Source organism: Dinoponera quadriceps, unplaced genomic scaffold (assembly GCF_001313825.1).
Source record: "Dinoponera quadriceps isolate SergipeBrazil2010 unplaced genomic scaffold, ASM131382v1 scaffold113, whole genome shotgun sequence".
NCBI lineage: Eukaryota > Metazoa > Arthropoda > Insecta > Hymenoptera > Formicidae > Dinoponera > Dinoponera quadriceps.
In genome coordinates this window covers 889,966-917,490 of record NW_014554899.1, presented here as the reverse complement: position 1 = coordinate 917,490, position 27,525 = coordinate 889,966, and the positions used below count along the sequence as shown (strand labels likewise).

General features: G+C 49.6%; 1 protein-coding gene across 3 annotated transcripts in view; it reads left to right on the top strand.

Annotated features, from left to right (window-relative positions):
- The window catches only part of LOC106742590 (epidermal growth factor receptor), a 144,368-nt gene that overhangs the window by 52,208 nt on the left and 64,635 nt on the right, over positions 1-27,525 (top strand). The window contains exon 2 of one of the 3 annotated variants that reach the window (XM_014615704.1): positions 9,890-10,612. The exons of 1 other annotated variant lie outside the window; for it this stretch is intronic. The gene's annotated coding sequence lies outside the window, so the exon portion shown is untranslated. Of the gene's footprint in view, positions 1-9,372; positions 10,613-27,525 lie in introns of those variants that run through there. One more of the 3 variants, XM_014615701.1, reaches the window with a different exon arrangement.

Below are 27,525 nucleotides of genomic sequence, written 5' to 3'. Positions count from 1 at the left end.
TTATTACGTAAGATTTTACACCGTGATTCAAGGCGCGACACTGTGACACCGCTAAATTTATCCCGCGACGAGACCTACGTTCGCGAGTTCACGATTCCTTTCTCGTTGGGATTCCAGTCGTACACGTTCGACTCTCCCAGCGCCGCGCATTTGTTACCGGCGCGTTCATAGCCTCGACGTCGTAGTCCAAAGCCTCGTCTTTTCTTCTCGTCAACTCGGCTGTCCGAGAGCAAGTGGAATAAACGGGAGATAACGGGAACGACGGTCGACACGGATGACAGCTATTTCTTTCGAGGATCTCCCCGCGTCCTGCGCTCTCGCGCGTTCTATATATCCTATTGTGCTGCGCACGGGTATGCCTAAGCGGGCTCTCTTTCGCGCTCTTTTCACGTAATATCGCTCGAGAATCCCGGCTTCAAAAACTGCTAACATTCATGAGCGCTCGCGCGCGTTACATTTTGCCCATTTCTTTTCCTCGAGACGCTCGCCGATTAGTTCCGGCCTGGCTGAATGACGGACCGTGCTTGAAAAGTCGCGTCGACATTATTTTAAGGAAGCGAGTGTCATCTGCCGAGCGATACCTAATCCGACGCTGAAGACGTTCTCTCTAGTCGCGCTCCGGTTTTGTCGCGCGATTTGCACGGTATTTCTTCAGACTCGATTTACATGCGGCTTTATTTCTCACTTCTTTCTCTTTCCGAGCGTCATCCTTACGGCATCTCTCGGTTATTTTCGAAGGAACGTCGCCTCGGCTGAAAGCCAGTTTCGGGAAGACAGGTGGATGAAGAACGCGCCTTGCATTCGTACGAAAGTTTGAATTATTATTTCCCGTCGTTCGGCACTGACTCTCGGGAGCGACCCTCGCGAATTCTTATTCCGCTCGCCGTGCCGGAGACGTTATTGACGTGGGCAGTAATACCGCGATCACATAGTGTGTGCGCGCGCGCGCAATCCATTCGGTCATTCGCCGCTTTTAATTGCGATAGCGAATCTTCTCGTGGGGCTACACTCGAAGACTCCTCGGGATGGACGAGACGTCCCACCCAAAATCCGAAACTGGTTTCGAGATTGAGAGGGATAAGCGAGATTTCCGAGCCGCCTCGAGAACCGAGCTTTCGCCGTGCGTAGCGTTACTCGTCCGAAAGCTGTCGGTAGGTTCCTCAGGTCGCGCCGCGCGGTAATCCTATACGTCTTAAGAAACTGGTTTCCGCACGACGTGTTGCGGGTAGCGCGCAAAACAAATTAATAACAAGAACATCATAACCAAGGCTCCAAGGCTGCTCCGAGAGAGAGAGAGAGACGCTCACGAGCCGCAGCTGCTATACCGGGTGAGCGAGCCGGCTCCATTGTTATTCTCGGAACTAAATCTTTCCCGAAGACATCGAACCGCGGCCCGAGAAGTCGATTCATTGTTCTTTCAGCGGGAACTCTTCGCGGGATCGCTTTGCGGGAGTGCGATGCGAGATCTCACGTTCGTTGTATCGTTTAAAGACGCGTATCGGCCGCGTGGAATATGCGGAACAAATTGGGAGAAAGGTCGGAGAAAGGAAAAAGGAGAGACTATTGAATCTTCGGCAAAAATATTCGCTCATTTCATACGGAACGTTCGCGTGCTTTTCGAGCATTCGAACAGTGCGAACGACACGCGATACAAACAGCATCACACGCGTGCGAATCATGCTTAGATCCATTGTTGGGCGGTTACGTTAGACACGAGAGCCGGAGCAGCGAGAGGAGAAACAACTGTCGCATTGTGTGATGAGGTAATTCGTTGTACGCCCCCCGACTATCGATATACTGCTACTAGGTCACGTAACCCGCCTCTCCCGCATTACGTGTGCGTATATATCGACTTGTTATTTATGCACTCCCCCTATACACACCTCTCAAGCATTAATCGCTCGTGCATGAAACCTGAAGGCGGTAGGGGGTGGAAACGCGACGCAAGCGATAAACCTGTATTTTCCCCTATTGCATTTGTCCCGTGGCATCGGATTTCTGGCGCGTATGAGACGTGACACGTACGCTATAATTTTTCATGAAAACACTTTCGGTGCGGTGACCGATGGAACGTTTGGGATCTTTCAAGTTTAACTCAAGTGATATCGTACCATCGAGATACACCTTGCGTTTTAATTGGCAAAATCAAATTAATTAATTTATAAATTTATTAATTAATTAATTTCTCCGTATAGCACAGAAGCCTTGCAGCAACGTTGCTACAACGTTGCAGCAATATTGTTTGTACAACGAGACGAAAATCGAGCTCGCGAGAGTTTCATCTTCTAATTTGATTAATAATTCGTCGGCCGTTACACGAACATCCGTAGCACGAACTGGTGAGATGAAGTCGGCGTTTTAATTATTACACACGGCACTTCGCGTATTCATTAACGAATTTCCGCCGGGTCATCGCTTTCGATGCATCAATCGTATCTCACCGTAGAATCGGGTGCATCTTCTAAGACGATATCCGCGAAGAAGTCGCCATCACGCTGCCCCCGATCGTCAGATCGGCTTTTACCGCGCGGTTTCTTCGAGTTCGATCTCCCGTTCGATCTTCGAAGGTCGATGGTGGTCCAACACCGGTAAGGGCAGTCGATCGGTACTTTTCAGGACAACAATGGCTGACTCATGCGATATCGTATCTGCCTGATGCACGGTCCACGGAGGGAATATTAACTGTGAAACTATTATCGCGATCGAACGTCGATTTACTCGTGAGAGAGGCCGTGTGTTGCAACGAATGCATGCGCATATACATGTGCTGCGCGTTCTTAACGTATTTATTCACCGTTCGAGCTCTCGAGTCGTGTTTGCGAAAAACCTGCCACGAAAGAGCCGACGAAGGGACGAGTCGCGGGTTCCTCGTGTTGCAACGAGCCTGGGTTGTTTGCGACACGAGTTTTGGAAAAACAGCAGGCCGGTCCCCGGTGTTTATTCGGCCGATTTGAATCGGCCATTTATCACCGGATCAGGTTGCCCGTGTTTACCAGATCGTGCGAGGTCGGCCAATTTGAAGCGTATTTATTCATACAATACGTGGACGTCGCTCTTAAGGCTTTTCCACATGAATATAATGCACGTAGAACATAAAAAAATTATGTGTCGCTAAATATTTTACTTTATTTTACGCTTGGAAATTACTATAACTTGTTGTCGAAAGCGATATGATCTGTTTGGGAAAAGTCGGCTTTTCGCGAGCAAATTCGCTTTCTGTTCATTGTGGTGACACATTGCATCGTTTTCTTTTTTTTTTCTATATTATCATATAAAAACTAATTATTGCGCGATTAATCACAAACTAATCGTGTACGATAAATACCGCCACCCGACGTTGTGCTGAGTGTCCTGAAGACAAACAATGATAATCGGATGGTGACCGCAGCAGGTCCCTCCGACAGTTTTTTTTTTTTTTTCGACGTAGGGTGCACAAAAAGCCGGGTTAGCATTTCAAATTAATTACTCCGCGGGCTAGAGGAGCCGTCCGGAGCGCGGGAGTGAAATGGCAAGGACGAGAAGCGTCCTGCCACCTGGGACCAACAGTTCTCCGGGCATATTTGCATGCGACATGACGGTAGAATGCGGCACCGATCGCCGCTCGACAACGATTCCCCTCTCTATCCTGTCTCTTTCCCTCTCGTCCTGTCTCGTCCTTTTTGCCGCCGCCCTCCCGCGGACCTTTTTAAGGCCGTTTTCGTCCTACCACTTGATCCGGAGGTGGATAACGCGTGCGTTTACGCAAAAGCGGGGGATACCGCGTGGTATAACGACGTGGAATAATGGACGAGAAACGATCATCCAACCAGGCACCTTCGTTAATTATTCTAATTAGAGGCGAGCCGACGTGGCCTCTAGACGACCCATGTAAACGACGTACGTAATGGCCACACGTAGGCGATCGATTCAACGTAGAGAGAAAGTGCACGCGTTAGCGGGCGCGCTTATCTTATTTATCATTTATTCTTATTTTCCTCGAGATTTATTTCGTTTTTCCAGCGAGGATAATCTGTATCACACATAGCAAATATTTCCCGACTCTCGTTCCCGTGACGCTTTCGTCGTTATTCTCCTCCTCGAGTTTACGGGATAAGTGCAGCGCGTAAATGAATTTCATGAACGCACCTGAAAGGACATTAAATGATCGTACGCTGAAACTACCGCGGGATAACCGTACCGACAATCCTTCGACGATATCCCTGCTGATATCATCTCCTCCTTCGGCGAGACGAGAGTCCTCACCGGCGATAAGGCAATGCCAAAGAAGTAAGTAGAAGAAGAACAAGACGAGATGATGAAGACGAAGGGGAGAGGAACGAGAGAAAAGAGCGCGTCATGGCGCACGCGGCGATTCAGCCGCGATAACTCGAACGCGCGTGGAATGTCGAACTCGCCGAGTAGGCAATTATAAATCTCGCGTCTTGATCCTGAGGACCGATGCCTTTTACGAGAAGACGAGGAAGGACGCGTATTAGCGTCAGCCTTCCTCCCACTAGTAATACAGTTCCCCGCCGAACCGTTCGAATGCCTAATTTCGCATCGCAGCGCCTAATTAGCACCTGTAATTAGCACTTTTAATTTTAATATATATGAAAATTCGTTTCTCGTTGGTACGAGGGTGACTTAAAAATAAACGTCGAAGGAGGAGCCAGCGGAAGTATGGCTCCAGACGATGCCCTTTGCAAGAAGGACGAGCGACGATAGCTGCTTAACGTTCTCGAGGACGAAGGGCCGGCAATCGGTCGCTGCTGATAGCGTGGTGAAAGAACCCGCGAGACAAGCGAAAAAGGAGGCTGCCGAGTGAGCATTGTCTAATGGCACGTCGCCATACCGAGATTGCATTTCGGCCCGCCTTGAAACGCAATTTTTCCGAGAATTCGATAATGAGGCGTGGCGCACGGTCACTCGCTCTAAGTGTGCTTTAGTTCTTGATAAATTTCCCCTGAAAGAAACAAAAGTCGCCTCCCGCGGAGTTCGGCGATACCGTCCTATCGCTCTCTTTCGAACCACTCGGCCGACCACTCCGTGCGACGTGCAACGCGCATTCTGCGATACGATGCGATACGAGAGCGCAAATGCGGGCCCGGAACGGGAGATCGACAGGATCCATTAGCGGCGGGAGATAGCAAGGACGCCGGAGGAGGCACTGACCGAAATGAGCCCGATGGAGTATTTTATTTCTGACTGGTCGGGGGGAGAGTAGAGAGAGAGAGAAAGAGACAAAATCGCCGGAGGTCCTTACAGCCACCGATTACCGTTAACATCCAGTCTCCTCGTGCCTCGGAGGTGTTTCTAAAGTCGCCCTAAACACTCGGAAATACGACCCCACGGCCCAAGGATGAATCCTGCGACGTAACTCGCGCTCGGCAAAGCGGTAGGAAGCGTTTCGCGCCCCGTGTAATAAATGTGTGCCACGAGTGGCGAATGCAAATGCGCGTTGCGCTCCTCGAGTCCTTGGAAGAACGCAGCTTATCCTTGCATCGGTGTGAGTGTGGGTGGCGCGGCAGAGTGGGAGGGGGGGGGGGAGTGTAATAAATTATTTTAGTAATCCGGCCAAGTTGGCTGGATCCTTCTGACGGGAACTAATGCGACCGAATTCGCCACCGGTCGGACGGACGGCTAATGCAAATGTTAATCGCGGCTCTGGCTTTGCGCGTCTTCGTCGAGCAAACTCCAAGAAAGGACGACGGATGAAATGGGCCGATTTTAGCCACCGGAGTGGCAAGTAAAAACGGCATGTTTCTGGTAGTTTTTCAGCTGCTGCATCCGATTCTGATCTTGAAAAAGTTTTAATTTGTCGTTTAAATTAAAATTGTTCCGAGGTCGGAATCGGTAGCTGAAAAAATTACAAAAAACATAGCGGTTTTACTAGCCACTCCAAAATCGGCCCGTTTCACCTATCGTCCTTTCTTCAATTTAGAGTGCGCAACGGAAAAAAAGAACGGGAAATAAATCGTCGGTGCTTGGAATATTTTAGTCTGTTAAATACTGACAGATACGCCCTTTTCTTTCCGATCCCCCTTTCTTTCTGGTCCCTTCCACAAGCATCAACTAGGTTAGTTCAACACACGCATGAATTAATCAAACCTTTCTCCTCTTCTCTGTTTCAGGTAAGTCCACGAGACAGGTTTTACCTGGGCCGAACTCAAGGACGGTAATGTAACAGGGCACGACAGATAACCATCGGGGAGTTCGTTAGCGCGTGAGCACGAAAAATATATAAACTAAAAATATAATGGACGGCGGTTACTTTTCGGGGAAGAGGGTGCAACCGCCCCGCTGATCTTGGGTCGCGCCGCTACGACCTGAGCGAGCTCGAGCGCGCAACCATTTTCCTCGGTGTGTTGAGAGGTTGTAAGATCAGGAGGGTAGATTAACGGATGGATACACGTGTCGGGGCGAGATTGACACGAGATCCCGGTGGTGAGGTATTTCATATGCGTGTGTGTGTGCGCGCGCCCGCACGCATGTATGCGTGTTGGAGCGCATCTATCAAGAACGGGGGAAACTCCGGCTGTATAAATATTCCGGCGTAATTTGCATACCTTTACCGGTGCAAACGGCAACGGTAAGGCGATACCCACGGAACGACTCAGATCCGCCGGGGTTCTCTGTTACCCGAGTGCGCGAGTTCGTCGGTCGATCTTTCGGAATCCGCGAATTCCTCGGATGAAAGGAAACGAGAGGAATCTGGAACGCTCTGTAATTGAACGCTCGCTAACGATGGAAATGTTCATTGCCGTCGATCCTTTCGCCTAACCGCGACCGACGTTTCTTATATTTATCCCGATCACGAATACTGGGTCGGGTCGTTTTTTTAGAATGACCTCCGGTAAATCGAACGCGCGACACGAGTGTACATATCGTACATGTCGCAGCAATATATGCGATAGGTACGTAGCGGCGACCGGTGCTTATTCAAATGCTAAATTGTCCGCCGCGTTCTCCGCGGCCCGCGAGACCGCGCTCTCTCGTTTATTTATTGTTCCCGCCGCGAAGTATAATCTGCCGTTTTCTCCGGCGCGACGGGTCGCCCGATAGATTTGCCGAGCAGATTAGGACTTGCCGCAAAACCCGGGCTGACAGGACGCGTCTCGGCCGCGCGTTTTACAAGTTGTTTTACAACTCGAGACTCACCGCACGCTGAGAGCGCCCGGCCGAGAACTACCGCTTTCCTCGCAGGAGCGGGCATTCGGCTACTTGGATTCGTTTCTGACCCGACGTCCTGTCGGCGCCACCGCTGATAATTCTTTGAATGCGCTCTTAACCCACGCATTCTTTCGCTCCGGAGAGATTACCGATTTTACGTCACGTGTCGATCGCGCGAAGCACTCTGGAAGAAGAACGCGCCGATGCGCGGCGGACATTTTGCATGTAGAGATACTTCAGAAAGGATTTGTCACTTTTTATCCTTCTTATTTTTTCGTACTTGTTATTTATTATAGATTTTTTTACGTTTGTATCTCTCCGGGGATTGATTAAATTGGGTGATTCGCTTTGAGCAACGCGGAGCTAGCGATCGTATCATTAGCTTTACAGCAATTAAGAGATTACGCTCGTTACACAAACGTAAATATCGACTTCGGTATTCATAATCGTGTGCGGCGCCACCGACCATACCGGCGTTACTGGTAATACTGGATATTCCGGAATATTATATTCTGTCTACCGGCGTTTATCGGGATTTTTCAAACAGCCCGTGCATAACCTTAAATATTCATAAAAGCGGATTATTCGCCGATAGAGAACCGCTTTTACCCGAGGATTTGTTTTTTTCCTCTTTCGAACGGCCCACCGAAAATAGTCAAGCGTGATATTATTCAGACGTTGGCCGAAAGCCATTATTTTAATGTCCGTTCACAACGTTTTATTTCCTTCCGAGATTTAGTGGTATAAAGAGATGGCGGGAAAAATTGAAAGTAAAACTGCTCGAGATGCGTGAAAGTGAGTTAATGAGATAAATCTTGAGTTATCAATATCACATGATTGGTTGCAACATGGTATAATCGGGAAATAGGATGGCAAAATAATTTGATCGTACCAACAAAATTCGCTCACTGTCGCAACGATGTTTTGCTACAACAGCGAAATGATTTTTCCGTAACAAATCTTTTTATCGTCGCCATAGTATCCGACAATTTGCTGTGCCAGCGAAATATTTTTCTCCGCAGGAGGCACGAAGGATTTTAACGGAAAGTTTTCGGGGAAAATGGTGCCGACCCGGCATCGACTCGATCGATTTTACGAGTCTCACGCGTAAACACGCGATTTCACGGCGCCTTCGTTGTTACGACGTAAACGCAATGTAAATGTGACGAGCGCGTCGTGGCGATAGGCGCGCGACTTCGAGAGAGTTTATAGCGGACGCGCCGTTGCCCGCGACGAGGGTCCTTCGTAGGACCACTCGGGGTATTACGACTCGGCGAACAGCCGCCTCAATTATCAAGCTCACTCGTAGCAACATTGTTTACAACGGCTCGGTGCCGTAAGTATTTATCTACGGGTCTATCCGGTGACGGCTTTACTGCCCGTCTACGCGTGCGTCGCGCCTGGCGAATGAAGTTTACGCACGACGACGTGAGCGCGCACAAAGCGCTCGTTCTCCTCGGGGAATAATTCTTCATTAATCCTCGGAACGAGGCTCCTTCCGCGAAGGAACGCCAATAATATCCACCGATGCTCGCAAGCCTTGGCTGTATATCACGGCGATAAAAAGTTGAAATATTTCAGCACGCGTGACCGTGGATGAACCGCCGTTGGTGAGGAATTTTTCCAATTCTTGTGCAATGATTGAATTCACGATTATCTTTTACCAGTAACTCTCGCCAACGGTACAGAGATAAAATTGTTCATCCAAGGTTGAGAATATACTCTAAGAAATACTCTAAGAAACGTAGTTTAAGGCCTGCCGATCGAGTTCCGCGCCGGGGCGGATGAGATAAATCTTGAAGCGTCCGTTTCACAATCCTCCCTCAAATCCGCAAAAGTTCCGTTCGCGGAGAGGACAGATTCTCAGGACCTTACCGCGACCCTTCGGCCGAAATCCTCGCTGTGGAATATGGCTAACTGTCGCCGGTAGGGAAAAGATTAGAACGCTTGGACGTTGCTACATCCTTTCAGGATCTCTCTCTTTCCTCTTCTCGCTCCCTAGTTAGTATCCTCGCCGATGGCGAATTCTTTTGTTTCCCGCTGGTGAAACCCCCAGTCGAGATCCTATCTGACGTAAATAATTATCCTGGAACCTGGCAGATGCTGCGAGAGTTTCCTCTCTGTTCCTCTCACTCTCCTCTTGTTCTTGAGAAAAGGAGATAATAGAGAGAGAGAGAGAGGGAGGACTCCGCGGCATTGGAAGTCCCGAGGAAGGAGAGAGAAAAAGATTTTCGTTTTAATCGAGAATCCTGTTTATCTTTGGCAGCGCGCGCCGGCTGCGCGCGCAGGGAATACTCGGGATTCTTCGGGACGAGGAAAAAAGGGATAATAGGAGGAAATATCGACTTGTTATCCGTAACTCGGCAATGAGGATTCCGCGTTCTCCCGGCGACGAGTTCTCGTCTTAATTAAGGCAGCGGCGATTTTTATACCGTCCTGCCGCGGGCATAATAGCGAGGACGATTAACAAGGATACGTTAAAAACGAATCAACCGGCCGAATAATAACTTTGGTTCGAACGAGCGCGAGAACGGGATAAGTGCGACGCAAGTGCGCTCTTTGAGGGAGGATCGCCTCGGACCCGTCAATTACGTATATTATGTATCGATTTTTCGTACATCCTCTCCGGAGCACGTGAATGCGTTCTCTTCTCGGTGAACTCGATGCGGCGATTATTGCCAGGGCGGCTACGTGGAAGCGATGCTATTTCAGAATGCATTAAACTGTGGATTACTTTCAGATTTGTGAGAGAGGACGAGTATCTTTCCCTCTGCCACGCATGCGTCGACACACGCCTGTCACGATAACCGAATTGATCGATCTGATGACTCTTTCAACATTTTCGAAAATATCTCCAGTCAATCCATCGGGCACCATTCGTTCTTGACGTCGCTCTAACAATTATTCCGAGCCACTTGTGACACCGTCAGCGGCCGTGTATTACGGTTCTTACGCGTTTGAGAAACAAGAACAGCTTGCGAGCTACGTAACCGCTGGTCTAGGATGCACAATATATTCGCGATGCGATCTTATCTCGCGAAAATGGCCGAGCGATTTCAAAGTATCGCCGCATCTCGCCGTCAGATCGAGCGGAGCGGCCGGATTATCGCTTGCGTAATTTTCTGCCGTATTTCTCGCGTTTGTCGCGTCGCCGGATCTGATGTCAAGATTATTACACGGCGAATGCGCGCGCGTTGTAGCCGATATCTCGTTATCGCCCTTCGCGAGCATAATGTCACCCCGGAGGAACAATTTGGAACACTTTACTCGCGACACACGTTCGCCGCCTCTGGGTCCCAGCCGTATACCGCGTGTACCTCGTGCGTGGCAGGGATGCAATTTATTCTCAGGGTTGGTGCGAGAGCCCACTGGACCGGGGACACGTCCGAGTTACGTGATCGGCGCTCGACCGGTGATTGACTGTGCTACACGCAGCAATAGACAGATGGATAACGGCCGACCGGTGAGTGATCATTTTTATTTCATATGACACACGTTATTCCCGCGCAGCAGAACGCGGCAATTAAATGCAAATTTCGGGAATTGAATTTAAACGAGCTCGGCAATTTCGCGCTCTATGTGCTCGTTGGCGGGCAATACGACGGAGCTCGCCAGAGCTTGTGAAGAGGAGAAGTGCCTCGTGATTTTTTACCATCAAAAATATTCATTGCGAAGCAAACTCAGAATTTAAGTGCGTATTTCGTACGTAGGGAAAAATAGTTTTCTTCGGATTTGGTGTGTAATTTGTTTAACATAAGCAATATAATTTGATATAGAATATCGTTTTGTTTGAATGAAAATGTTTCACTAGAGTAAAATGTATTGTTTGACAAGAAAAAAGGAACAGTATTATTTAGAGGAAATATTGTTTGGTTTTCGATAAAAAAAATAATTTACTTCATTATATATTAAATACTGTTCCATTGAAACAGAAGGAAATTATTTAATTATTTTTTCTAACATAATATTATTTCTTCCAAATAATGTATTACTTGTGACCATCATTATATCGATTGGATGAAAATATAAAAGAAATATGTTGTTTAACGTAAAGATGGATATTTAATGTTTGAGAAACCAAACAATTCTCTTTGTTGAATCAAACATTCGTTTGCTTCCTCCGTTCCAAAGGACAAGATTCGCTTTAATTTCAGAAATTTTCTCAAATCCCGAGAAATCCGTGTATGCGACGCGTCCTCGTAACGACGCATTGACCCGCGTGGAACGCGGTTTTACCGGACAACGAATTTGCAGAGCAAGAAGCTTCTTCGCGTACTCGCGCGCGATCTCGTTGCGCTTCTTATATTCCTTGATTTATGACCCAGCGTCGTGAGCCTCCGCGAATGGGTAGTCCAATTCCGTTCTTCTCTATTTCTTCCTGATCGCGCGTAATTTATCGAGTTCGCTCGATCGACCTCGTTCCGAGGCATTTCTAGCGGCTTGCGATAGGTCCGGCATCGTTGCGTTCACTGTTCGCCGTTGGCTTGATTTACGATCGCGAAACCCCGATGACTGCGATGTCACGATATCTCGTTGATCGCGCAATTATTTTCCTCGAACTCACCTTCCACTCGCGAGAGACCTTTCGGCTCTATCTACAGATATATTATAAGGAAATAACATCGCGAACGCGTCGGAGAGCCACGATAAAGAGCACGCTCGAGTCCGTGTATTTGCCGAAGGAACGGCGAGCGACGCGCGATGTTACGGCCGACGTATCAGTCGCATTCTCCGCGCGGCTGATCCCTCAATTCTCGAAGCTCGGATTACGATCGGCGAAGCGAAGGCAGCGAACAACCACAGGGCGCGAAGGGCACGCATCGATGCAAGCTGCCGACCGGCTGATAAAGGCACGTACCAATCGACGTTGCGATCTTTTATTCGTGCGATCCAGCGCGATCGTCGGTGCGAATACCTACGCGGCCGCATGCTTACGTATCTCGCGGTAGATAATAACGACCGACCGATCAGGTGCTGTTTTATCGCTCTCCGTACAGCTGGACAGCGAAAGTCTTACAACTTTTGTCTGAGACTTTTCTTCGAATAATGCATTCCTTCCGAAGCACCCTGATATTTTATACGGGTTGGTAGTTATTTTTAGTTAGATTAAACGAATTATTTGTGCCGAAGGAGAAAACCCGAGCAATCCGCGAGAAAATCGGAAAAATCACGTTTTTCTCCTAACGTTTAAAACTATAGCTTTCGGCTAGAAATTACGTTACAGTTTAGTGCTTGCAGCGAAAGCTTTACTATACCTATTGTGAGCCCGGGCTTCTCTTTTTCCCTCCTCTCGCTCGCTCGCTCGCCGTTGTTCCACGAGGCGGGACGAATTCACGAAGCGATTGGGAATGATCATTATTATCCGAGAAAGAGAAAGAGAGAGAGAGAGAGACCGATCTACCGTTCGGTCGGTCTTCCCTTTCGAAAGGAGCACCCCGGGCTACGGGGAGTCCCTCGTCCACTCTAATTCGCACTCCATCGGGTCTTCCTCTGGGCGCGCGCGGCGCCGACCGAGGAAAATCGCGGCACCCGCGGCGCGGCCGTAATTAACGACCTATAATAACGAATGATAATTTATCGCGCCGCGTGTGGTTATTCGATAAGCTCCAAGCATGCCGATAATTCAAGCTAGATCTCGGACGCTCGGAGCGACAGCCGGTGCGCTCCCTGCGTGAACCTGTTTCGCCGTCGAACACTTTTACTCGGCTTACATAACTGTTCGGGTCGTCCTGTTGCAAGCATTTATTCGTTTCGGTGCTTTCCGTCATATTTCAACTGGACGCGATCGAGTCGTGCCGGTATTCAAGATCGGATGGTTACCATATCCGTCTTTACGCGCGCTTCGTGTCTTAGGTAGAGTGAACAACCGTCCCGATTTTGGGCTCTCATTAGAGGCGTCCCGACAAAATCCTAAGCGGGACGTCATTCGTTCCGATTTTTCATTTAACGAAAAATAAATAATACTAAATATAATAATAATAAATTGTACTAATATGCATTAACCCTCTGAAATTGTGAACGTCACCAATCAGACATCGGATGAAAGATCCTTGCTTACGAACACACCTAAAAATGTCCAATATTAACGCTACTTTAGTTTCCATTTAATTAAACGAAACTTAGTTTCTTTTATTGAAATTATTTAATTTTTTAAACACATAATTACTCATTTTACGTTTCATTGATTGTTCTTTTAATTTCACTTCCAGAATATCAGTCTAATTTTAGACATAATGATTATTTATATTAAAACATAACATGTTTTTATATATAAACTAATGATTATTTATGTTAAAACAATAAAAAGCTATGTTTAGTTAATTGTTTGATCTTGACATGATAATGAATAAACATTATAAGAGGTCCTAGAAAATACTGCGAATGTTAATAATTTTGCACTAATTTCTAGTAATTTTCACGTCTGGCCAACAATTCGGACCGAAATCTGGCATCATGAGCACAGACTCTTAATATACGTCGCTTCCCGAGAAGCGTCCGCGTGCCGCATTTACACTCCGGGCGCGTTGAAACGCCGCATTTAATTAGCGCGCTAATTACCGCGGCGTTATCTCGTTGATTCGAGGTGTCTCGAGATACGGGATGTATCTCCTTTCACCGTTTTCACGAATACCCATACGGTTCCAACCGATTTCAGCCACGATTTCGTCCGTGAGTGCGTTCGCCCGCGGCCACGAAATCCCGGAGGCACCGTCGAACGTAATAAATCGAGGCCATTCCTCTTCCTAGTCGCGGTGTCCTTGCTCGCTCGGTGCCGGCTGGCGGCCGTTTCACCGTTTTCCGGGAACGTCGCGTCGGCGAAGGTGCGAATTGGCGCGCAAACTAGATGCTAGACATCTAACAGGTGGAGGATAGAAGACGTAGAGGTGGCTGAGGTGGAGAGGGAGGAGGGGGAAAAAAGGAGAATCGCGAAGGAACACAAGGAACGTTTACCACGAACGGGGCGGCACGCTCGAAGCTGCCTCGACGGCGAAGAAAGGCGGCTGAAATCCTTGCCGGCGCGATAGCGCGCTCGGCCTCTTACCGCGAACCGTTACAGAGAGCTCGGTAATTATCGTCGTGCTCGAGAGCTAACAATGCCGCCGACTGTCGAAGTCCGGGCGGCCTACGAGGCGTGAATATTAGACGTCGCCCGCTAAAAGGCGCTCGCCTGGAAACGCGCACCTCCGACTCGACGCGAAAGTCCGGGATAGTGCGAGCACGCGTTTCCTCGGAAGAGGCAGAAAGAGAGACGTCCTTGTCGGCGACGAAACGAGACGGCGTGAAATGTCCAGCGCAGTTTTGTTTCCCGCGTTACGGACCCTCGTCGCGGTGAGTCTTTATGAGAGTCAACTGCGTTCGCGTTGACTATTCCGCCAAGATGACACGGTGCACAGACGCAGAGAAGCCTCTCGCCGGGTTTCGTCGGGAAATCACAGTCGCCAAAGTTTACTTCGCGACATTGAACAAACTTGAAGAGCGAAAGGTCGCTCTCCCCCCGCGACGTAACGCGAGACAATTAGCGCATGAGCGATGAAGTAAGCGCACACACGCTTCGTACCGCTTCTCAGATAAGGTGTCACCGTCGTATCAGTTCGCTTCTGATGCCGTTCGTCATTGGGACAGAAAGAGAGAGAGAGAGAGAGAGTAGAATAGAGTAGAATTTATTATAAATCCTGAAAGTGAATACTTTTATATCTACAGAAAGCAATAATTATGGCAGGATGCAAGAGTCTATATTATACAGATTCAAATTGGTTAACATGAATAATATACTGAGGAAAAGAAATTGAAATTTTGCGAAATAAATATTTCTTGTGACATTTTCTTCGATATTGGTTCAAGACAAACTTGACTGTGGTGACGGAATCTTGTATGGAGAATGCAGCACCACGGTATAGTATATTTGTATAAGTTTTGAATGTTAAATGTCTAATGCAGTATGTGTAGCGAAGCATAAACATAATGTGTAGTGAAGCATAAACTAATATGAGAGAGAGAGAGAGAGAGAGAGAGATGGATAGATAGAGAAGGAGAGGCTTGCGGGGTGTTAAAACGCCTCGTTTCTCGCGCATTATTTTCCGCGCGATCTCTTCATAACGAGCGATAAATAAAGCGCAGTAAGACGAGCAACGTTGGGCTGGCTGGCGCGCGATCTCTCATCACCCTTGTACGCAATTTGCAATTTTAATATCCGCCGGGGGGATCCGTCGCCCGGCCAAGAGGTAACTTATTCGGTGCGTGCGCGCGAGGATATGTAACTCGATAGGATAATAACGCAAGAACGATGCAGTCATGCAAATCAGCATTCAAAAGACATCGGATCCCACGATACAAATCCCGCGACAATTGGATAGACAAAGAGCACCCCCGTCCGCGCGCGCTGTTTCGACCGCGAGCGGCTAACGATAACGTAATAACGCGACTGGGCGGATTACGCACAGCGATACGCGTGTGATGTATCATGTAGATCATAATACGAAAAATAGATATACAGCACAAACAGTGTTTCTCGCTCAGTTGCATCTCCTTTCGCCCTCTTTCTCACCGTCTCTGTCTTCTCCTCTCTTCCTGCCCTGTCGGTCTCTCTCAGTTTTAGCTGACGCATGTTTAACAGCCGTAAAGCGTGACGACGCGCATCGAACAGCTTAAGTTACAAATTCCATGAAACGTACGAATGATCTAACACGCTGCGCTTACGCAGAGTCTCACGTATCGGTCGTAACCGTAGTAGCAGATAGCACACGCGGAGCGTGCGCAAATTTTTCTCCTGCCGCGGGGACGGGTAGGGGATGGAGGAAAAGGGGGCGATTACCATACCGAGATAAACAAAGTTGTAAACAAAGATGCTGCATTAAGGTAATAATAGCGACCGTCCCGTCGTCTTCGTTGAAACGAGAGCCGCTCGCTCTCTCGACGATGCGGCGACGTATTCTCTCCCCCTCCCTCCTTGATTCCGACGCGAGTGCGCGTGACGTGCGGCCGGTACTATCTAAGTTATCACTTTACGAGCCGTAATTATATTAAAATATATGCACTCGCTCATTAGGGCGTCGATGGAAGATTAACGGTATCGGGACGAGAGTTTATTCATCGGGTAATATCGTTCCCCGGGCAATTTGTCGCATCGGGCACGCACGCATGCACACACACATCCTCCGTGTTTACGGGAGGCTTATATAATATTTGAACACGTGACTCTCGCGACGGGTACCCGACGAAACTCACCGTGGACAGCCATGGTTAAGCGATCACGATCTGTTTGTTTTTTCCATCTGGCGTGGTACGTAGGTATGCATGTATATACATATATATCGAGCGGATCGCGCCACTGCCATATTGTCGCGTATGACGACCTCACACCAGCGATCGGGCTCGCACTCGTATTCGTGTGACTCCGGTACTGTTACGGGGCGAGCCGTCAGGCCAAGCGGCCGGTATTATTCCTTACGTATGACGGTAGCCGAGCCATGTTGACATTCCGTTTCTGAGGTTACGCGCCGTGAGGATCAAGCTGTACATCCGTACTTTTCGAATCCCTCTCCGTGCGTCGCCGACGACGTTGGTAATCTCCCCGGGAAAGATACAGAAGGAACCGACTGTGCACGCAGAGAAAATGTTGTAGTAAAAACCACCGCAAAATTTTGTAACGCTCCACGCAAAACCTCTCATTTTGTTGACCCGAGCGAAATTTGGTTTTCTGATAGATCAAAGATTTGGTTCTCTGAAACCAAGTATTTTTCAGTTTCATTTCGAAGAATCAAATTTTACAGCAAAAACATTTGTTCGCCCACATCGAAATTTTGTATGACTCAACTGAATGGGTTTCTCAGTGCAGGTTTTTCAGCGTGGACCGTATCGAAATGACTGATTATTATGTGTGTTGCAATCTTTAGTGGTGTGTACAATAAAATGCATCACTAAAGATTACAACGCACATCGTAATTTCAGTTATAATTTCGACATGGTCCAACATGATAAAATTTTGTAGTAATTTTTGTTACAATATTTTCCCCCCGTTTTTCACCGGCTCGAGTACCGGAGTCTGCGTTGCGATTTCTCGCGATTTCTTACCATCGCGACCGACGTGTTTGCTTGATTTCATTCGTAGGATACGGTTTACAAAGCCGGGGAGGTATACACGACAATTGCAAACGGGAGCGAACGCGCGATATCGGGGAAGGAACAACGATTCGCGATATTTGACTTGAACATATGGCTGGAAATATTGATAGCGGCCCGCGATAAAGCGCCGTGCGACGCGAAACGGCGCGATTGGCGCGACGGGGTTCGATACGAATGCAATAACCGTTGCAGATAATCGAACTGTGCACGCAGTTGCGTTATCGCCCGGTGTACTGCGACGTTATTTCGCCAAAGGCAAAGTGCAGCGTAAATCGTGCATAGTGTACACACAGTGACGACACACTCCGCATTATTGACACAATTAGGAAAAATTTAAAGAAAAATTTGTGGGAACCGGGTAGATGGTTCCGCGAATGTACATGGCACCCACCGTTAAGTTAGACAATAATAATAACAATAATATACTTTATTGGACGCAATACAATCTGTATGTGTGTGTGACGAGATATATATAGCGGTGGTAGCGACTCAAAAGGCGAGGTAACAGCTGTTCAGCTGATGCTACTGTCTTACTCTAGAAAATCTATATAATAATATTGCGAATGAAAAATTATATACACGGAAAAAGTTAGTCTTAAATCAATGATAGATATTCTCATATATAAGTGAGAATATTATAATCTTTTTAGAAGATTTTTGCTTTTAATTTCGTTGAATTTGTATTGGTGCAATTATCACTTACACTCAGTTCAAGACTAAAAGTCTTTTAAGAATATTATAATATTGCTTATATATGAGAATATCTCTCACTGATTTAAGACTATTTCTTTCGTAATAATATTACAAAATACGCAAAAATAAAGATGCATAATTACAATGATTCGCGATAATACCAGTAAAGCGAGATGAACGTCGCGATGATGTCTTGCATCATCGCCGACCTTCTGATTTTTCAAACGTCTTTCGGCTATTTCCGTGAGTGCTCTTTGCTCCCGGCTGATTTGGACTTAAATATTGCGCAACGTTGTCCGACGTGTTTGGTCTGAAGTCTAAAACATAACACTACATCGTTCTCTTAGACAGTTGGACAATCGTTCGAGATGAATGATCGCGTCGCGACGTCAAGATCGATCTGTTCTTGAGACGACGACGAGTCGTTCGCACCGGCGTCCGTGATTAAAACCGCTCCGTCGTCGCGTTATCTCGGTGACACGTTTTATCGCGATCAAATATTGATGCGCGCCGACGAGCTGAAGAAAAGCAAAGCATCTCGTGCCTTTATCGTCTCTCATCGTAATTTCACCATGCCCATAAACCATAGCGCGAGAAGTGCCCCGTACACGTCGCGTAAACATCCCTCGGTGGCTTCGCGTTGAAGAGAGGAAACACGCGCGTCTTCGACGATGAGGGCTTCCTCGCGTGTTCGTAATGCATCCTGGAGAGAGCATCATAAACGGCTGTACGATCCTGGCGAGGGACGCGCGGCAAGGATTGCATCCGTTGCTATGCAGTCCTCGAAGGAGAAAGGATGGAATTTCTCCGAGTCCTTTTTCGTTATCGCAGCGTCGGGATACACATTTCTCATCGGATAAGGGAGATAATTATCAGCGAGATATCTTTACCTCGGAACGCGTGCGTGGCTCCATAGGAAAAACCCCGGACGACGCCAATGGTCGTCGGCTCCTTCCCCGAGTCCGTTCGCGTCCTTCCATTCGCGAGATAGCGCGTGCGAGATATTCGCTTCATGAACTGCAACGGCGATGAAGTCGCTCGCAGGCCAACCGCGCGGATAGACTCGCGAGGGAAAACGACGGTGGAAAGAAACGCCGCGAGAATGATGGAGAGGATGTGTGTTCTCGCGTAATCGCGTGTATACGGCCGCGCACGAACCCGATATATCGGGTGATCCTCGGTGGAATCATCGCCGAACGTACCTCGGCGACGAACGAGGGTATGAGAAACCGACGGTACGACGCCGGTGAGGCTTTTCAAGTGAAATCTACTCGGACGGATGGATTAGCCGACACGCTTTAACCCTTTGAACCCATTATCTCGCTACAACGGGATATGGATGGTTACCCGTTGAATCGCCGGTCATAGGCCCGGTATTCATAGTCGGATTTACGACCGTCTTAAGTTCATCTTCAAGTACTGTACGGCTCATTTCATTGGCTACGGAACATCTGAAGATGAACTTTGGACGGTCTTAGATTTAAGATCTGACTATGAATACCGTAGGATCCTTTGCGTTATAAACGCGTTATATATCGCAATTAGCGTTGCGTCCGGACCTTACTTCTAAAAGTTCATGAAATAATTTCAGAGACAATGAAACTTCGGGAAATGCAATTTTCACCTGGGCACCCGCACGGGTAATAAAAGAACCACGGCTAAAAACTAGCCATTCATATGATGTAACTGAACTTTAGGTTTACCAAAACCGGTTTTTAACTACGGTAGCTGATACTTCTTTCCGTGCACGACTGTAGTCACAGCCGTGCACGACTAGAGTTATAAGAACTACCTCCCACGGCTAAAAGGATCCGGTAACCACATTTTCGTTGTATTATACGGACAGCTAGTTTTCAGCTGTGGGAGCTAATCCCTCTTTCCCGCGCGAGGTGTAGATTCCCGTGCCACTCTGGGGGGGAATTAGATTTCGAAGTGTTAATGAGTCTTACCGCGAGAGAGACACGGTCGAGCACATTATAGACACACCTCGGTCACCCTGTATACGCAACGTGTTTTGCCCGGTGGATATACGGCGAGCAACCGGCGATAAGGCGCGGCTAAACCCGCCCAATCAGCTATGTTTCACGGTGCTCGCGACATTACCACTTTATATCGCCTATCGTTCTCCATATATATTTGCTCGTTCCACGTGCGTGCACGCCGTCGCCGCATACACACCCGTACGCACGGCGTGTCACTGCGAGCGTGTGGGTGCGTACACTTTCGCCCGGGATACGTGCGCGGGTATGTAAAACGTAAACACCAGGGGAACCGATATCGACGACGCGGCGCAGCGAGGCGCAGCGCGGCACGGCGTGCCCCTGCTTTATAGTGTCGCTGATTCCGAGAGGTCGATCTTTACGAGTCGCCCCGTCAGGAATTTTATCCACCCGAACATTATTGACGACGAGATCGTGCGTTGTTCGCGAATCTCTCGCCGCGGAAGGCACTTGTGAGCGCAAAGCAGAAGAAAGTAACGCGAGCCATAAAGCGGCAAGGGTAGCCGGGAATGTTGCACTGAGAGAAGAAATTTTCTTCATTCAATTAGATACCGATACTCGCAACAAGTGATTCGTAGAAAGCGGGAAAGTGACTCGGGAAATCTCAGTGGGCTGTGGAATTGTAGAACGCAGCACGAACGTGGACGGTGCTTTCCGAAGGATTCAATTAAGTTGGAAATCTTCCCACTCGTATTAATTAACCTTATCCCATGCGTCGCGAGAAAAGGGAGACGTTATTAGCATTACGTTCTATTTCTGATTTACGCATATCATAGTTCGATTATCGCGCAAACCTCGCGAAGGCAGAACGCGCGAACGCACTGGGCGCGGCTCGCATGCAACGGATCAAATTATCAAATTAACAACCGGTGCGGCGATAAATAATCGCACGTACGGTCGGGGAGACGTACGCAGCAACGTGGCAACGTATACTCTCAGACGCTTCCGTTTCGTTGAAATTGCCTCTCCGTGTAGAAACGATAAATCTCGTTCGGTACTCTCTCATTTGACAGATCGGCCGGCGTATTCGCCGGTCTCATTACCGGTCGAATTCCGATTTCCCAACCCTCGTAACGCTCTCCTCGGCCCTTCACCCCCTTCGCGTATCCATTAATGGTTAATCGTGCGAGACGTCGGTGGTAACGAGTGTGTCGAAATCGCGCGCACGGTGAGAATGGGTGCCACATGTGGCGGGGACAATTGTAAAACGGCGAGTATTGCCTAATCCGACGCGTTCCCCGGCCGATTGTACGCCTATGCAGCCGGCCGGAGAGAGAATCGAGAGCCCCGTGTGGGCGATCTTGAGCTAGACACCGCTCGGTTAGGCACCTATCTCGCGTTGAGTCAGCGATTCCTGACATAATAGCGATCCTCGTCGTCGCGGCGAGTCCCCTGCCGTGTCCATCAGCTCTCCGAGTAGCACACCGTTACTCGCTTTGCAACGCATGTTGTTGCGGTAGCTGCGACGACTTGGAGATTCGCGCGGCAGGAACCGTTCCAACGCCCGTAGGAAGCGAAGTCGCTCGCTCTACCGGACGTTCCCACCGAAAGTTTTGAAATTCGGACATAACACATTCAGATGATTTGGAAGAATTTCGACATGAAGAAATCGAGGAATTTGGAGTCTGGGAACTTGAGAAATTCCGAACACGATTGTTGAGATTTGTATTTTCTAATAATATATCTTCGTTTATCGTAGAAAAGGTCGAACGTATTTCAACGCACGAGGGAGTCGCTCGTTCGAAATCCGCCGGGGGGTCGGTCGAGCGATCGTCCAGCTTCTGAGACGCGGAGGAGGCTCGTTCCGCGATATTTTGATCCTTCGCGTCGTCGTGAATCGAAATACCGCGGCCGTATTCGGCGGTCGGCGGTGTAATGACCGACGGGGCGCTAATAGTCGCTGTTATTCAACATGCCGTGCACGAAGGGATCACGGGAACTTTATGGGTACGATCGCTGTTCACCCCGTAGCTACTCGTGCACATACAGGTTGATCCTAAACTTATATGGCGCTGTTAAACGCCGGCGTGTCGTTTCGCCGAGCGGTCCCCCGGATGATTTACTATCGTAATTTGACAGTCCGTGCGTAACGTCCATACTTCTCATCGCGCTCACTTAAGTCTTCGATTGCATAAGCCGAGTTCTCGGCTCTCAATTTATACACGACAGTTTTACTGCGGCGAGCCGAGGTTTTGAAAATACGAAACTAACGACGGAGGATGGAAATGACGCGAGAAACGGTCTCCTCGATTCCCGCGCGAGATCATCGCAAAATAGCTGAACGCCGTGTTATCCATGGGACATTTTCATTACTTCGATCAATCGAGTCGTCGTATGCTTCGATCTCGCGCGCTCGGAGAACACGCCTTCCGGCTTCTGCGCGTACGAACGAACGCGAGTTACTTACTGCTGATTAGAAATTCATCCGACCGCGGCGGGCCCCGCGAAACCTCTCGCCGGCATGCACAATACCGCGCGTCGGCTATTATCGTGAGCGCTGGAGCCAAGCCGGCGGGCCATCCGCGGCATTCGCGGCGTGGGAATGCAATCGGGAATTAGAAATGCCGATGCGCAGCGACGATATCGGCGCTGCTCGATGCAACGCTCGATAATCCGCGCGCACCGGCTTCTTCCACGTGTAGAAAGGTCAGCCGAACGACATGTGGCATTTAGTCGGTCGGTCGGTCCGACGAATCTCCTCTCAAAATTCACGCTGTGAGAATAGCGCGCGATTCGCACGCGAGAACGACTTTGTATATGTGTGTGCGTGTGAAAGTCATTTCGGCGATCGCGGGCCTCCCTCGGATGCAGTCGCAAGTAATTACGACGGATGATTAAGGATATATAAGAAGTGCGAGAGAGGAAAAGCAAAAACCGGCGGAAACTTGCGAATTACACCGGAGAGACACTCGTGGGAAGGAAGCTCTGAGAAAGTCGCGCTCCGCGGCTTCTGCGGGCCCCGGGTCGAATTTTGAACACGCTGTACCCCGGGCACCAGAGATAATCTGCGAGGTCCGACTTCTCGGTATCCTCGCACCTCCGGTGCCCGAAAAGAGCCGCGGAGTGCCCGCAGGGCGAAGGAGGACGGGGGAGGGGGGAAGGTGAGAGGGCCCCGTATGTGTGTGCGTGCGGGGTTCTCGCGCGATTTATCCGCGCTCCCTTTACGAAATTCTCCGAGATAAGAGGGAGCAAGGCACGTACCACACGCGCGTATGAAAAAGAAGGTGGAGAGAGAGAGAGAGAGGAGAGAACGGTCGGGGAGGTGAGGCGCGGGGAAGAGCCAATCCACGAATGCATACGTGCATGCGTGCACAGCGAAGAACCATACGCACCGCGGGCGAAGATAAGGACAGAAATGGCGGCAATTACCGTAGCGGAGCGATGGCACGAGAGAGACGGCCATATTCATCATCCGAGGTCATTTGAATACCGTGGTGCCGAGAGGAGAACGAGACGAGACGATAAGAGAGGAGACGGGTGGGAGGGAAGATGGAGGGAAAGGACCGTAGGCTCTCCGGTGAGGAGGAAGAAACGAGCGATGCGCGGAGGGAGAAGGAAAGGTTCCTCGCACACATAGTTGTCCAGCGTCGAGAGGAATATCGGAGGAACGGAGAAAGCGAGAGAGAGAGAGAGAGAGAGAGGGACGATGCCGCAGTCCGGCGGGGGCGAAGGAGGCGAGGGACACGGAGGTGGAAGAGAGGAGGAGAGAAACCGGTTACAGAAGAGGTAAACACGCGAAGGTGATGTTACCCTCCGTTCCTCTCTTCGTCACTACAAAGTGCCGAGAGTCTTCGAGGATCTGGAGTGTGACGTTCCTGAAAAGTCAGCTGCTGCGACGAGGAAAAACATGGCGAACGCGGCGCGGCACGCGCGATCTAAGCTCCTCTCGATGGAACGTACGTCGCAAGATTGTTGATCGGTCCCAACGAACGTTCGATGCGCCCTGTCGGGTTTTCATGGAGAGGGTGGCTTTCGACTTTCGTGCGGGGTGCCGCGGTCAATTAGATTGACGGAGAAAAACGGATAAAAATGCGAAGACCGCTCAGCGAAAATAATCGATGACGTGTGTACGCTCGGCGTCATATATCATTCATTGGACAAAGAGCCATTGAATTTTCTTCGACGCACGGTAAAATATATATTCCATGTAAATAAAGAATTCATAAAGAAGATAAAGAAGATAAACTGAGAAATTCCGCGAGAAAAGAGGAAAAAAGCCCGGCTTATCCGAATTTTCAAATGCATATCGAAAATCGAGCAATAATAAAAAGTTGCAAATTAGGAAATGTACAGCATACACAACGCCGACTTGTATTCTGTCATCGCTTAGAAATGTTAGGCGCGTTATACCTCGTAGTTGTCGAAGAATCGAGCTCGTTTCGCTCTCGAACGAGATTCGCCGTCAACCCCCACGAGTGAGCATCGGGAATTCTCGACCATTAATTGTACCGTTGCGAGACCCCCGAACTTCCGCCGGCGTTCGAGCTGAATTCGCACCGGAGAGTAATTAATTTGCGAGAAAGAGTCGCCGTGAAATTGCAATTCCGCTGGCGGCTATGCCGGCTCATTGACAGCGCCGAGCGAAGGACTAGCGTTTCGCGGCCGGGAGGTATGAATTTCGCTGACAAACCGTTGATTCCCCCGTCGCATCGCGACTTTTGTCCGCGCTAATACCCAAAAAATCGCGATGCTCGGGCCGTTTTTCGGCGCGCACGTCGATCGAAAGTAGCTCCCTCGCTGACTTTAAAGCCGCGCGGGCCGACAAAAAGCCGCTCCCCGTGATGCCGTGTCGTATGTCCGAGTATGTGTCAAGAAATTGGCTGGGCCTCGCAAAAAAGACCGATCGCGAGGAAGCGGTTTCGCGAACCTTTCTCAAGGAAAATAACATTAAATGGCTCCCCGATCGTCCTTCCTTCTTTTTCACTTCCTTTTTCCAATCCTTTTTTCCCTCCGTCGGAGTTACGTTGCCGCTGACCGCCTCGGAGCGACTGCTATTTTTAACGAAACTCCCAAGATTCATGGGCTTGTTATGCCGCTTGTTCCATGTGCGCCGCCCGTAGTAGACGATGCGAATGTCGCGGACCTCGCGGATTTCATCATCGATGAAGCTTTCATGAGCGTTCCCGCCGATCCCTGGCTTTCCGCCCGTTCATTAGCCGCCGAGGCGAACACGCTCGGAGGTGAATCGGCGCCGATTTCTGCGATAGTCGTGGAGAATCTGCCGGCGAAACGAGCGGAACGATTTCGTCGAGAGGTATGCGTCGAGAGGAGGGCGTTATCGACCGGCTTATCCGAGGGTACTCTTAAGCACGTGCCACGATATCACCGAGATATTTCCCGCGCGAGGAATGCCGATTTTCTCGGGTTCGGTCGAAAGAAACGGCCGATCGCGCTCCGACGAGAAGCGGCATTCCTAAACACGCGCCACACCGATATTCATGCTAATGAGCGCGCAACTTCCATACCAATTAAGCCGAGTTCATCGATCTTAGCCGCCTTGGATTTATTAAGTGCCGATATCGCGATCTCGATACGGGAACGCCTCTCACGACCGTCGCTATAAACGACGGAGAGTCTCTGAACAAATATTGATTCTGCAGAGGAACCGCGGTCATTAACGACCCCGTCGAGCTAATGACCGTCACGGCCCACTCGATGACTGTGTAAGGGTGTCTTCCAAGTGCCTTCGTCCTTGTTTCGTCGTCCCGCTCCGTTGCGGCTCTCAGAGGCGCCGGTGCGTTTATCGTTCCGTTTCTTTCCGCAAATATTCGTAGGACGCGCCGTGGGAGGGACGCTAAATTAGCAGAGAGGAAGGACGGTCCCGGGTTTCGCGCTATTAACTATTCCGCCGGCTATCTATTAAAGGACACGCGTCGAATCGCATTTTTCTGTCTCGCTTCCTTCACCCCCTCCTTCGTCCACTGGCGAGAACGTCGTCGGACGTTTAGAATTCTTCGAATCTCTTTTTTCAAAATATTTTCTCCAATCTCTCCTCTCAAGCGTACAGGACGATCGACCGGAGGGAAATTCCTCGCTCTGGAAAATGGGAATCCTCTTGATAATGCGTGTCGGGCACGCGATCGCGCTTTCCACTCGCCTGCACGGTCTTCCGCGACCGACGAACAATGCCCCGCCGCCGTCGGCCTCGCGAATGTTAGCTACGACGGACAAAGGGTGTTTGTAGTCGGCGGTGGAAGAACAAGAAGGCCAGCGGTGGCGGAAAGCAACAGGGATGGGAAAGAAGCGAGCCCGCCAAGGGCGCGAGGAGGGAGGGGGACGCGTGCACCATCTTTTGCACGAGCCTGTAGCGCGGTCGGGTCGACGTATTCGGTCGGAGGCCTGTAACTCACGGACGCGTACGAGGGATTCATTACCTCGCGAGCCTCACGCAGAGAGGCNCCCCCCCCCCCCCCCCCTCAACCCCCTGCTTGCTCTTTCGGGCCCCCTCGCAACGTGCAAATGGACTAAATAAATAATTTCACCCGGGATTATTATTAACGAGTTCTCCCCCTTCCCCTCCCCCCTATCTCTCTCTCTCTCTCTCTCTTGATCTCTCTCCATCGGAAACGAGCGATCGTCGAGGAATTTCGAGCCGACGCCGAAATTCGACGAGTTTCCGGAGTACTCGTAACTCTCGGCTCGCGACTCTTCAGCCCCGACGATAAAAAAATGCGGTCACATACGCGCCCCGAGGTCCTCAAGCCAGTTTTCGACTCAGATTCCGCGACGGTGCCTCGATTTCGACGAACGGAGGCTGCGTGGACTCTATTACACTCGGAGTAGAGTCCGAAGAGAACGGCATTCCGTGGCATTGCGGCAGTTCGCCGCTTCGTTATCGCGCAGGTGCTTAACCCTAATGCAACGAGACATCGCTCCATAAATTCCTCGCTTTTTGTCCGGGGCTAAAAGCGAAATACGGTACGGGTCCTGCGGGCCGAGCTCTCCGCGCGCGAGTAGTTTTTTCGTGTGTCCGCGGTGCCCTCAGGTAGCGGCGCCACTGCTCTCTCTCTCTCTCTCTCTCTGAACCGGTATTCTCTTCTGGGCAGTATTTTAGTCGCTCTATGCCCATGGTGTACCCCGGCACCTAAGTCCCATGGGGGGAGTTACCTGCATCAACGGCGGGAGAGCCGGTGCGAGATGCCTCGAGGGCACTTTTGCCACTCTTCGTGTTCTCGTGCCACGCTCTCGCGGCTCAACAATGGATCAGCATGAGAGATACCGCGGGCTGGATCCATAAGTACGCGGATATAAGCCCTATCCTGCCTTCTCACGAAACAAAGCGTCCGATCGATGCGTCCTCCTCGATCCGTCTCCCCTATTTAGTCGCGCCTAAAGGTGAAAGATCTCATTGGTTACTTACGAGTACTGCGGAGTAAGAGAAATAGTTATCGCGTTGCGTTACACAAAGAGGATACCTCAGGTCGGCTCACGCGTCTTTTCCGAGCGGCGTGTTTCGTCTTGCCTCGGCGATATTTCCACCGGAGAATCATCTGCCGCACATTTTAACAATTTATTCCGCTTCACACTCTATTTACATCGCATACTTGACGTAACGTGGGGG